Source organism: Electrona antarctica (assembly GCF_951216825.1).
Source record: "Electrona antarctica genome assembly, chromosome: 6".
NCBI classification, from domain to species: domain Eukaryota; kingdom Metazoa; phylum Chordata; class Actinopteri; order Myctophiformes; family Myctophidae; genus Electrona; species Electrona antarctica.
The window spans coordinates 34,713,287-34,727,258 of record NC_136811.1 but is presented as its reverse complement, the minus strand read 5'-3'; the positions used below and the strand labels follow the sequence as shown (position 1 = coordinate 34,727,258).

The following is a 13,972-nucleotide window of genomic DNA, read 5'->3' as shown; positions in this document are numbered from 1 at the left end:
CCGCGTACCCGGGTCTCATACATTGAGGTCATACTCTCAAATCGTACCCCAGCCATTTTGCTGGACACGTTGATGATTTTATGGAGTTTGTTCTTATTAACCAATGATAATGAGCCATACCAGGAAACAAAACAAAATGTAAATGCACTCTCCACAAAGGATCGATGGAAAAGTGCCATAAGATTTCTTTCCACGTTATACTGTCTCAGTCTGCGCATAAAAGTGTTGGAATTCCATGTCAGCTATTATGATGGTATTCCTATAATATTCTGATCTTGATGCAGTATGTGAACATAAAATCACACCCGTGTGAAGTGAGGGGCGCTAATAAATTAAAGTCTAACTCATGTAATGTTGCTATGATTAGATGATGTAATGATGATGTAAAACAAACTGTGTCAAAACAAACACTTCATTATCTTTGTTGTTAATGGGATTTAATGTTTGTGGGACAAGATGACGTAAATATTCCCTTTATTGTCAATGGCGTTTTTAAAACAAACATTAAACCGAGGGGCTAACCTTCAAAAACTGGAGCCACTTACTGTAGAAGGTGGTGTCATGGTCATGGACTCATGGTCATGACATGGTCATGTCATCAGGAGATAAACCCAGGAACTGCTGCACTGAAAGTGAATGGAAGACAGACTTCATATAGACACCATTGTTTTGAATTATTGACATTATTAAGTAACGAGCACTTATTCTGATTCATAGTCTAATACAGGGGTGGGCAGCTTTGACGATGGAGAGGGCCACTATATTTCCACAATCACTCCAGACGGCCACACCGCATACAGGTAGGAGCAAAAATAACCAATCTACAAGCTCAAAACGCAGTGTGGTGTATTTTGAGCTTGTAGATCAGCTATTTTTGCTATATTTGAATTGAAATCCTTAATATTTAAAAAAAAAATTGAATTGTAAAGCTGAAAAGTAACATAAAAGGGGAGACCACACTTTCCGCTAAGCGGGAGAGGTGTAAAATAAAAATCACACCCGTGTGAACTGAGTGACCGTAGCAACCATGCTAATTTTTTCTGCACAGACAGACTAACAAAGCCAGTTGTAGGAGTGGTTTACACCACTCAAAATGTTACCGGGCCCCCAGTGGGCTCAGGTCAAAAATGTCCCATTTCCAGACTACAGTGGACACTGGACGCTGGACACTGGACGCTGGACAAAAAATGGTGTGACATATGCACACGTTCTGGGAGACCTCCTCAACAACACCACACTTTCCGCTAAGCGGGAGAGGTGTAAAATAAAAATTGGCACGGCCTCTAGTAAGGTCACAGGTTAAAAATGTGCCATTTCCAGACTAGAGTGGACGCTGGACCAAAAACGGCTCTTCGTATCAACTGGTGTGACATATGCATGCGTGCGGGGAGACCTCCTCTACAACACCACACTTTCCGCTAAGCGGGAGAGGTGTAAAATAAAAAGTTATCGGGCCCCCAGACTAGAGTGGACGCTGGACAAAATACTTTTTTACACCTCTCCCGTTTAGCTTAGTGTTGTAGAGGGGGTCCCCCCGAACGCGTGCATATGACTCAGACCTGTTGATACGAAGAGCAGTTTATGTCCAGCGGCCACTCTGGTCTGGAAATGGCACATTTCTTACCTGTGACCTTACTAGAGGCCGCGCCAATTTTTATTTACACCTCTCCCGCTTAGCGGAAAGTGTGGTTTTGTTGAGGATGTCTCCCCGCACGTGTGCACTCTGGTCTGGAAACGTCACTTTTTTTTACCTCTGACACCAGTAGAAGACCTGCCACTCTGAATTTTACACCTCTCCTGCTTAGCGGAGAGTGGGGTGTGGTAGAGGAGGTCTCCCCGAACGCGTGCGTATGTCACAACAGCTGCCCCGATGAGACTTTTTTGTCCAGCGTCCACTTTGGTCTGGAAACAGCACTTTTTTGACCTGATCCCAGTAGAAGGCCCGGCACTCTTAATTTTACACCTCTCCCTATTAGTGGAGAGTGCGGCGGTGTAGAGGTCTCCCCGAACGCGTGCACATGACACATCAGCTGGCACGAAGAGCCGTTTTTGTCCAACGTCCTGTTTGTAAGGGCTATGCACTTTATCCATTTAGATAATTTGTTAATGTTATAAACTGTTATACATGTTAATAGAAATACACAGAAACATAATATTTGCTATATATTTTCGTTTAAATACTTAATTTATTGTTTTAATGTGCAAATTAATCGTTTTTTGTTTACTTTAGCGGGTACTTTTATTCTGAAGAGCTCGGCCACCGGAAGTCTTATCCTAGCTTCCTTATCCCAGAGCCTTAGATATAGACAGAGTTACGCAAACTGCGTTCACTTCATGGGGCCAGTCCAATGGCGGCTCTTCTACATAGACTTCTATTGAGCATGGGGACAACCAACTGGGACTAGTCCTGGACCAACAGCCCAGTTTTAATGATCTTAAATCCCTTTATTTTAGATTGTTTTGTAGTAATAGTGTACAACATAAACATTAAAGAGACTTTAGTTGTTACTGTACAATACTTTAAAACAGTTGTCATGTTGCACACATGTATGCTTAAAATAGCTCTTATTTGCGCCGCCCTCGTTGAAAACAATGTATTTCCAACTCCAGCTTGTCTCAGTTCAGCTTGCTGCATGAACAGCGCTCGAGCGCTCGGTTTCTGCCCCCTCAACATCGCAACTCTGGCTCTGCACCTCAATACACACCTGTCTCCACTCATCATCAGCGGCTACTTCAGCATTGGACTCCGTCTCCACGAGTACTGTACGTTGCTGTTCTGTCTTTACCCAGCCTTCATGTATAAGCCCATGTCATTACGTAACGTTAGTAGTAGGCCTATTACTGGCAGACTTTTTGTTTTGGGTCCACACTTCATTTTTGAGCCCTACCGTACGCTAACGAAAATAAAAGCTGCAGGGTACCGAGGCTCAGGCTAGTTCACAGTTTTCTACACAACGTGACGACAACAGTCAACAACAATAAAACATCACACTCAATTGGTAGGTCTACTGCTGCAGATTCACTTGCCCACACTGTAGGCCTACAGTAGCAAAAATAATACATCATACTAGAAGTACTGGTGGCAGCGGTGGCCGAACGGATTGCGGAGCGGTCTTGATACCGGAAGGTCGCCAGTTCGAATCAGCGATCCGACACGTTAAAATTACCACCGCTGAAGTGAAGTGGCCTTGAACAAGGCATTGAACCACTACGATGAAATGTTCTATGAGCAGGGCCTGGCTGGAAACAAGTTCTTGAGCTTAGCCCAGATACCCTGGGTAAATATAGTAATCATTTCATTTCATTTGACCTACATTTACATAAGTAGGCCTGGCCTACTAATGTTTATTTTGTCTCAATCAACTATAGCCAAAATAACGCACCACGTCATGTCATGAAGCATTGCATCCATCCAGCCCCAGTCCAGTCCATTTCGGTTGCAGAACTTGCGGTGAATCTCTCTCAGCAGGTAGGCGCCGTTTCATTTTAAAACCAAAACACTTAAGCTACTGCTAGTACTCAAGTACTGCATGTATATGCACAATTAATGCAAATAGGCTAATACGTATTGACAGCTCCATATCGTACAGGACAACAAATAGACTATGCAATTGGGGGGGGGGGGTGTATCATATTAGAGTTGGACTTGGAGGCGCCTACAGCAAGGCTACTCCACTTGGCTCAGGGGCCACTCAGCAAAAGCTTAAAATGTCAGTATTATTTTGAAACGATTACAAATTTATTTTGTATCAGACTACACGACTAGTCTAAAAATTAAGGAAACACACAGTAAAAAGCCACATTTCCATCTATAAGGCCAAACCTCAATGAACAAAAACAATGTGATTAATGATGATTAATTAATTAGATTAATTAGTCTTCATCCACAAAATGTGAAGAGAACATATAATTAATGTTATCACAGGTGAATAGTAAGTGGTTAATAATCACTTTCTCTTGGAACAAACAATACTACCTAGTACAATCTTGTTCAAAACAATGAAAATAACTAGGCTATATTTTTATTGGTATGACCATGATGGGCCGCAGATACATTAAGCAGGTGCCGCGCCACAGGTTGAGTAGCACTGGCCTACAGTATGTCTGTCTGTGTGTCTCAGAAATAACTTGGGCACCATCCAACTTTTGGCTATATCCTGACCTGAATACACAGATTACTAACAAACATTTCTTATTTTTTTCCTTTTCAGTCTCCATATTGGTCTCCTAGCATCACCACCAGAGTGTGTATGGGAGTAGGTCAGAGAGTCCATGTGACCAGAAAGCCGTTTGGTTTCTCTGAAGATGATGCAAAAGATGATGCAAATGAAAAAGATCATCCCATGGACGCATAAATAAGGTACAGTACGTCAATACCTCCCTTTCTCACCAGGATTGTTGAAAAAAAGCTAACTATTGACATTATTGTTATCTTTGCCAGCCGAACGCAGGGCGAGATGTTATGTTTTTGCCCGTGTCCATGGGTGTGTGACTGTGTATGTGTGTGCATGTGCGTGTACATGATTCCAGACTCTGTACTGTACTGCAGACCTACAGTCCCTCTGGACTGGAGTAGTTTGTATGGAAGTGCTTCTATCTATCAGCTATCTATACAGATACAGGTCCACTCCACGTACAGTATCAGTATGTTTTCGAGGGGCACTTGCCCCTCCTATACACAGGTTTAATGTTTGTCTTTAGTTCAAAGTTTGTTTTGTAAACGCCATTGACAATGAAGGGAAAATATACGTCATAATGTAACTCATTACGCCTTATTATCTCTTTATTGTTAATGGTGTTTAATGTTTGTGTTGGCACCGTTTGTTTTACATCACCATTACATCACCTAATCAACATGAGTTAGACTTTAATATATTAGCGCCCCTCACTTCACACGGGTGTGATCTTTATTGTACATATTTCTCAGTGTTGATTTTTGATTTAGCAATGTACACGTATTTACTATGGCATTAAAGCCCTCTTAAATTGAATTGAAATTGAATTGAGAGAGAAATACTACTTTAGACAAACTGCTAGTTGAGCGGTAAAAAAAAAAAAAAAAAAACATGGCAGCCTGATAATGATCGTTAAATTATTCCACCTAATTAAGGTAAATAAGTAGCCTTGGGAACAAATGGTTCCCGAGCCATGTGGCCCATACTAAAGGGTCAGGAGCCTGTTTCTGTTTCAGTAGTGCAGGGCGGCTTGATGTACAAGTGCATCCCCTGGGCATGATGTACAAGTACATGGACATGACAGGACTAGTATGTCGCTGGGACTTAACCCAAACCATAGATGCTGACTGCTAAGCAGTGCTGGACAGATAATTTTGCATAAAGTTGAGGTTAAGGTCTACTTTATGCAAATGCTCCCTGCAAATGTAGTGGCCACACACGCGTACATTATTGTATATCCCACAAGGTTGCGTATCCTGCTGGCTCAAGAGGTAGAGCAGGTCGTCCAATGATCCATGGGTCGGCGGTTCGAATCCCGGCTCCTCCTGTCTACATGTCGAAGTGTCCTTGGGCAAGACACTGAACCCCAAATTGCTCCTGATGTGCTGGTTGGTACCTTGCATGGCTTCCGCCGCAATCGGTGTATGAATGTGTGTGTGAATGGGTGAATGTAATGCACAATCTATGTAAAGCGCCTTGGATAAAGGCGCTATATAAATGCACCATTTACCATTTACAACGAAAATGTGAATAGAATCCATTGAGCTCTCACACCATGCCATATTTGATGCAAGGCTTCCTTGGGACCGATGAGCCCATTTACTAGTAAACTTTGAAAACATGTATTTTTGCCCATCCCATTGAATGAGAATGAATGAATGAATCGGCTGGGTATGTATGTCGGTGTTGTCAGGGCTTAAAGTTCTCAGTCCTGGGGACGGATTTCAGTCCTGAAATTTTCAAAGGGTCATTTGATAAGATCAGTGCTGATTTGCAAAAAAACATTTTCAGTCTTTTGTTTGGCTTTAATGCCTGTGTTGTCCACCGCCCAATAAAGGACCACCATTCTTGATGACGTAACTAAGGTACGTTTGGTGATCGGTTGGGTATGTATGTATGTATGTATGTATGTATGTATGTATGTATGTATGTATGTATGTATGTATGTATGTATGTATGTATGTATGTATGTATGTATGTATGTATGTATGTATGTATGTATGTATGTATGTATGTATGTATGTATGTATGTATGTATGTATGTATGTATGTATGTATGTATGTATGTATGTATGTATGTATGTATGTATGTATGTATGTATGTATGTATGTATGTATGTATGTATGTATGTATGTATGTATGTATGTATGTATGTATGTATGTATGTATGTATGTATGTATGTATGTATGTATGTATGTATGTATGTATGTATGTATGTATGTATGTATGTATGTATGTATGTATGTATGTATGTATGTATGTATGTCAGGGTAAGAATTGTGGTCCCTTATTGGCTGTTGATGGTGACGTAACTAAGGTACGTTTCAAGGTTGGTATAAGGTCAATAAAGGGTCTAAGGATTTAGAACAGCAGTTGTAATAGACATTAGTTAGTAGCAGTACTTGCGCGCTCAAGTTGGCACCTCGACAGAGTGCATTTCTAGTTGATTTTGTATTCATCTTTAGGGCCCCAAATCATACGCCAGAAAGCACTAGTGTATTTAAAACATGTGCTTTTTGACTGGGGAGTCATATTTTGACAGCAGAAACTGCCTGTCATAATTTCAACTAAAATATAAAATAAAATAATTAGTCCTTTTGGTAAGTAATATATTTGTGTACTCTCAATCAGTTTTCTGCCTAAAATCTTTCCTGAGAATGTAATAAGCACCCATTATCTCATAGTACATACAGTATGAACCCATAGCTCCCCAGCTTCTATTATATTCCCCATTCCGTGGTTCATATACAGTACATACAAAAAGACTCAGGCAAGTTTTCTTGCAGTCTCTGGAATCCATATTATTGCTGTTTATTGTTTTTTTTTTTTTTACATTCACACTCTGCAGAGTAATCGGTCTGTGGGGAAAAACCATTGTTACTGCTTGAGCATAGGCATTCGGCAGAGTAATAGGTCCATAGGAGTTGAGGAATGTGTCAGGGCCAGGGCATGCTGGAAACGCAGCAGTCTTCCCCATCGTCAGACTATGTGTACCACAGCCCTGCTGAGAGTACAGTGTCATTACAGCTCCCACAAACATGCGGAGATAGAGGCTCCTCATTTAACCAAACGATCACTTTGCTCCAAGGCTGTGATGAGACTCTGAAACCCATGGAGAGTAGGAGCTGTTTGAGGAGTTATTCAAACATTTGCAAAGCCAATAACACCACTAAATCAACCAGGAGGCCTCATATTTACATCTGACTCTCTTCTCCTCCCTATGAAAATTATAGCTTGGCATACAAAAATAATTAGACCAAAATAATGTAATGGCATCCTCTTTGGATCTCTGTTGGTGTCAGATTCAGAAATTAAGCATAGTGGGTTTTAGATGGAACTTTATTAAATGTAATTGTGCTGATGAAGAAAAGGTTCAGCAGGCATTATTTGAGAAAACGGAATTGTGAAACGACAAAAGGTTGTTAAGGATGAATACCCATGGAGAACACTCATAACCCACAGGAGGTCAACTCTAGATGCCCTTCATTGTTTTTCTGGTTAGCCTTCAATACTTACCCTTCTGGGTAAGCTTGTTACCCAGAAGGGAGTCTACCACCTAACAAAACACAGATTAAAATGTCAAAGCCTTGGCATCAATTAAGTGCACAAGACTGTCTAAAGCTGTGGCCATTCAAGCGCCAAGTCATATGGCTCAGTATCTATGCTCACAAGCTTGAAATCTGTGAACCACTTGATTCCTGTTCATGAGGCATCTCTCTCAACAAATCAAACAAGATGTTTTAACAAACAAACTGCTTCAGTGGATTAATCTACAGTATGAAGCCCCAAAACGCCATTATTCTATAATTAGACACCTGTTTACAATGAAATGTAACCAATTTACACACTGCACGAGTCCAGTTGAGCATAGAGTAATTTGTTTAATAAGGTATATTGAAACATGTGACATGACATCACTGAAACACTATAGATATTACGTAGCATGACAAAGACATGCTGGCTTGTAATAGTAAGTAGATGCTATTACTGTAGGACATTGCTTTAATGATGCCTTTCCTTTTTTGGCCCATTCAAACAGGGGTCAAGTAAGAAAACCATTTGTATGTCATAGTTGCAGAATTGGGATTTTAATGCAATTAGGACAAGAAAGAAGTTATGTAAAGTCTTTATTCAATTATTTTAATGTGATTATGCTCTTAATCACACTAAGCATAGCCTAATCGTAGTAAGATTATGTGGTGTAGGATGATCTTTCTCGCATTATTTGTGACATATAAACACATATGAACACCAATTGTATTTCTCCTGTTATGTTGAATAATATGATGCTGAAATAAAGCTACTGTATTGAGAGAGGCAGGTGGCGATCAGAACGAGCATTGCTGCTCACTACAGATGTAGCTGCTTCAGAAATGCCCAGGCAGACCATGTTGTGCAAAACAGCTTGGAGCACCTGAAGAGCGGGGTGGAGCATACATGTAATTAATAATTATGCAAATAATTTGTACCACAAAGCGTAGGTTTTAGGTTCATTAGTTACAAGCTAAGCCGTGGCTGCAGGGAGGAATGTTACTGGCAAAAGCCATTCTGGAGTAAGGAGACCAATTTCACGTTAGGCAAAACAGTACATAGAACAGAACAGAACATCTACAGTATGCTCTGAAATGTGTGGACAGGTTTAAATTTTACATCAGCGACTTCAAGTTCCCTGACCAACTTAATGAGACACATATTTGCAGTGCATCTCTCTTTCTCTCCGTCATAACTTCTGGATGTTGATACTGTAGTTCTTGTAAAAGTCCAGTTACATACATACATACATACTGTACAGTACATATGCACACACGCACGCACGCACGCACGCACGCACGCACGCACGCACGCACGCACGCACGCACGCACGTCCACATACATACATACATACATACATACATACATACATACATACATACATACAGGCAGGTTGCCCTTCACTGGTAACCTTACTTTGGATTTTAAATATATGAAGGTATTGTAGGTTGGGATTTTACAAAAAAGCCCCCCCTTTTAAATACATACAGACATACAGACCTACATACATACTTATAAGGTATGCCATCTGGTGGCTAATGAACCAAACACATTCTCAGAAGTTGAAGCAGTTTTAGAGGACCCACTTTTAGGCCAGTGCAACAGAGCATGCTTTTGCCTTTTTTAAAACCTTACCCATTTTAACCAAATACATACATACATACATACATACATACATACTGTACATACATACATACATACATAATGTTAAGGTGAACGTAAAGTTCACATATTGGTTGTTGGCAACAGTTCCCGTGCGTCGCCTGTCAAAGTGATGGGGTCCACTAGCGGAGGTGACGTGATATTAACCCATTGATGCCTGGTGGAACCTATACGCTGTTCTACCTTTGATGCCGGCGCGCTCTCTGTGTCTCATCAGCTATTGCTATACATGTAGTAACATAACTATTTTTAAAAAAAGAATCCGATTTTGAAGGATTTCAGAAACCTTAGGTCAGGCCCTAGATGGCATTCCCAGATTCGGCCTCAGGCATCAATGGGTTAAATGGGGGTGTAAGGCCCTTTTGCGTCAAGGTGAAGTGAGTGGGTTGCTGGTGAAGTGAGTGGGTCGATGGATATTCTTAGAGTCGTCCTCTTCCAATATCTTCAACTTACACTTCCAATCGCACTCCCCAGTCCCGTCACGGACGAGGCTTTGTGCTACATCATGGGTTACATCAGTAGCTCACCTCCTCGTATAAGGCGTCCCCTGTTTCCTCCCTATCTTCCGCCCCCAATGCTAATAGGGAGATGTCCATATAGGGGGCATCTCCCGAAATATCGCCGCCCCCAAAGTTAGCGTGTAAATCTGCCATTGACATGCCTGATCTCTGGGATTTGGGACCTATTGGTCGGGTAGGTACCAAAGGAAGTTAATGGCCCACTGCCAACGAACGATCGCATAGGTCCATGGCGGCCTTGCATGGATCAAGGACAGCTCCGCTAAGGGGCTTGGGTTGGTACGGTGCACTAAGCCGTGATCCGACATGTCACGCTGAGGTGGCGAGACCTCGTCCCTGGTTTGATTGGTGTTCAGTGAGCTGTGGTGGGGTCTCCTTGCCGTTGGTCCGCCGCCCCCCACCATCTCTGTACAAGATGGTGCAGCAGTTCTAGGTGCTTCCTCGTCGTGTGGGACTACTAGGGAGTCGCTTACTCTGTCCTCTTGGTGATGGGCCCGTGATTCAACTGGTCCCTCAAGCGGGTCGATGAGATTCCTCCCCCAATCCTTTTTTTTTAAAAATACATTTTTATCCCACGATTTTGCAACCCATTTTTTCACCCAGTGTCAAGTATCTAATGTAAACATGGGCGCTACACTTCCTCTGCCAACCTGGGGGGGGGGGGGGGGGGCAGTGGACTGACCTCATGCTTCCTTCTATGCATGAGGAGTCCAAGCTGCTTCCTTTCACCTAACAGGGGAGAGTTTCCCCGGCCGGACGTAGCGCGTGGACGGAACACGTTATTCCGACCAGTTCCTTTCCCCTCCATCAGGCGCCCCGGCTGGCCAGGGGCAGGTAGAGACCAGGATTACTGCATGTTTTTTGTGAGGGTACCTACCCTAGGGGACACGAGGAGAACATGCAAACTCCTCACAGAAAGGCCCTTTCGCCAACCCCGCCTCGGGTATGGGCACTGATGACGCGGAGGAGAGAACACGGCCCCAGCGCCCACAGCGGGAATGGAACCCAGGACCTTCTAGCACTACCGACTGCCCCCGTGCTCCCCCAATCCTAATAGGGAGAAGTCCATATAGGGGGCATCTCCCGAACAGTGTTATTGTAACATTGAGGATGAACTGTCCTGTCTTTAATGACAGTGGGTCAGGTTGTGGCAATACTGTAGATGCGTTGATACCGTCTTCATGAAATCGGATACATTAAAAAATAAATTGACAAAAAGCAGGGATAGTTTGGCTTTGCCGGCTGTCCCTACACAGGTGTCGATTGGGCTATGTGACTTCCTCTGCTGCCGGCTCAAAAGCGGCGCAACAATTTGTTCCCAGTTTGTTCCCTCTATACAGAACAGTGCGGCGAAATAACAGCACAACATTCCTGCCTTGAACAGGCTGTGTAAAAGGTCCTACTATCAACCATGCATGTGAAAAATGTGAGATATATCCTACTGCAAAGACTCTGTTCCTCTGTTTTGAATAGTAGTTGAGACTGAGAGATTGATTGATTGAATAATACTATAATTGGGTTTTTCCCCGTCCAGATAAATAATATAGAAGCTAATATAGAAGTGACATAAGCCACAAGCACTATGAACAAAGATAATATTGGTTGGCCAGATTAGTTTGCGAATAATGAGTTAGCTGGAGTTGATTGTTTGGTAGGATTCTGATATTCTATCACTCATCTATCACTTATCCTGTGCAGGTATTAGTTACTTCATTGACACAATTGTATAAAACATTGGGTCCAAACAATTGTTAACTTTTTTTTTAAAGATATTTTTTTGGCCTTTTCTGCCTTTATTGATAGGTTAAAGTAGACTGACAGGAAATGGGGGAAGGCAAAGGCTGTCTGGATCGGGAGTCGAACCCACAGCATGCCGCTAGGCTGGGTGTCCAGACGGTTGAGCTAACCGTCCGAGCCAACAATAGTTAACTTGAAAACCCACAAATAAAAACGTTGATAAAACACAACTTGTCCGTTATCATCCTATAAAGGTAGTACACATCTAGTACTGTATATTATCATAGTGCCAACTAACTGCTATTTAGATATCAGTATGATGACTAACTAAATTTACTCATACACGATATTGAGTTGAACATTTTAGCAAATGTAGCCCATTCAAAATCCTTTGTTGCGAACGAAGTGAGCACTAACTATAGAAGATGGCCAAAACTGTCTGTGTGTGTGTCTGTGTGTCACGCTGTAACACCACCCGCCCGCCACCAGAGGGCAAAAGATTGGGAGCAAACCAATGCGAACTGAAATTGGAACGATTGTGTGTGTGTGTGTGTGTGTGTGTGTGTGTGTGTGTGTGTGTGTGTGTGTGTGTGTGTGTGTGTGTGTGTGTGTGTGTGTGTGTGTGTGTGTGTGTGTGTGTGTGTGTGTGTGTGTGTGTGTGTGTCAGTCAGACTGCCACAACAGCTTCGTTCGCTTCCCGCGTTTACGCGTCTTACTTGTATACACTATACAGTAACTTCCAAAATGCTCTACAAAATAATACACAAGTAGCAGTCAAACCATTTATGATATTTGACACGCATAGTGTTACCACCAATAATGTTCAATATACAATGTGTGTGCATTGAGGCAGCATGACAGACAGCTGTAGTGAAGTATATTGAGACCAACATTGCATTGGACCAGCCTACCATGAAGAAGTTTCACTAGCAACTAGTCAGCTGGATAAGATCATGCTGGTGTGCAAAAAGAGCTGTGAATTCTGCATCTCAATGTTCTCTCCCTCAACATGGCGACTGCATGCAGAAACCCCCCACAAGAAAACCTCTATTAGGCTAGTAATTGCTGCACGATTAGCAGACGTGCCATATTTGGCATGGCTGTGGGTTTTTCCACAGTTTGGAAGAAATACACCTACTGCTTCCTCCTGATACAATAGAGCTGCCTCTGTGGCCATACATCCCGCATGTCTTCCTCCCTCTATCCCTCTCTTTCTCTCTTTCCATCCACCCCCGTGGGTCTCTCCCTCTATCAATCCTCCCCCCCTCCTCTGCCTGTCTGGACTGGGACCAGCTGGCTTCATTAGAGGCCTCCTCCATTCCAGATCGCCTGTTTTTGTCTGTTGCACATTTTTCAACTGTTTTATCTTAAGCGCTGTCCATCCTGGATCCTCATACATATTTTCTTGGCGTTTTGCAGCCGCACAACTGGCTTCTAATGAAACAATTCATGTGTCCATTGTACAGGTTTTTTTTTAATTAATGTCTGTGTCTATACCACCTCTCTTTCTGTTTGGATCCTCATTGTTTGCAATCACTGACTGTGAATGGATTTTAATGGCTTGAGAGAGTAGTAGAGTAGGATTTCTGGGCAGGAGTTTTAAAGAATGATCCAACTCAAAGCAGTACCTGTATGTGTTTGTTTCCTTCATCATCCAAAATGATAAAAACATCAATATTGCAACGTGAACACAAACAAAGTTATGAACCCCTTGTCAGCTCTCTGTCAGCTTCCGCTTGAGCCTAATAGATTTTAAGTCTCTGTCTCTCCTGCTGCCTCCTGCTGCCCCTGGCAGCAGCCAATCAGACCAAGGTGATTTGAACCAACCAGCATTGCCATACGTGGAGCCGCCCGCAGCTAGCGAGGCTGAAGAGTGCAGGTCCTTTGGCAATCCACAACTTCAAAACCAACAGTATGTTTAATCAGTCAGCTTGATTGAGCTCAATGCCTGGGATAGTGTCCCCCACTCAATAGATTGCCCAGGATAACGTTTTAGACATTAGCAGATGCTCTCAGACAGTTTTACTACCAGTAGTGCGAGAGTATTACAAGCTTATATTTTGGAGTGACATTACAAGCAATCAATACTTAGGGTTGTGAGTCATCCAAACCACAGCATCCAAAAGAAGCTGTTGTAAGAAATATTCCTGTGTCCCGACTCACCTCAGTTTTTCCACTTTATTATTGTGTAGTTTGAGTGGAATAACTGGCCCTGTGACTAAGACCACAGATGGTTCTGTTGATTATTCTTGGGTGTCTTGATAGGGCTGGGTTGACGGGCAGATGGCACAGGGAAGAGGACCTTCTGAGTAGGCAGAGAGTGACACAGAGCAAAGCATTTCTACTA

The 13,972-nt window shown here is 42.6% G+C and overlaps 1 protein-coding gene across 1 annotated transcript in view; it reads left to right on the top strand.

Annotated features, from left to right (window-relative positions):
• Positions 1–2,909: 2,909 nt before the first annotated feature.
• The window catches only part of rftn1b (raftlin, lipid raft linker 1b), a gene marked incomplete at its 3' end in the record, with an annotated part of 282,384 nt that continues 271,321 nt past the window's right edge, over positions 2,910–13,972 (top strand). Inside the window, exons 1-2 of the mRNA XM_079503732.1 lie at positions 2,910–2,999; positions 4,212–4,360. The remainder of the gene's footprint in view (positions 3,000–4,211; positions 4,361–13,972) is intronic.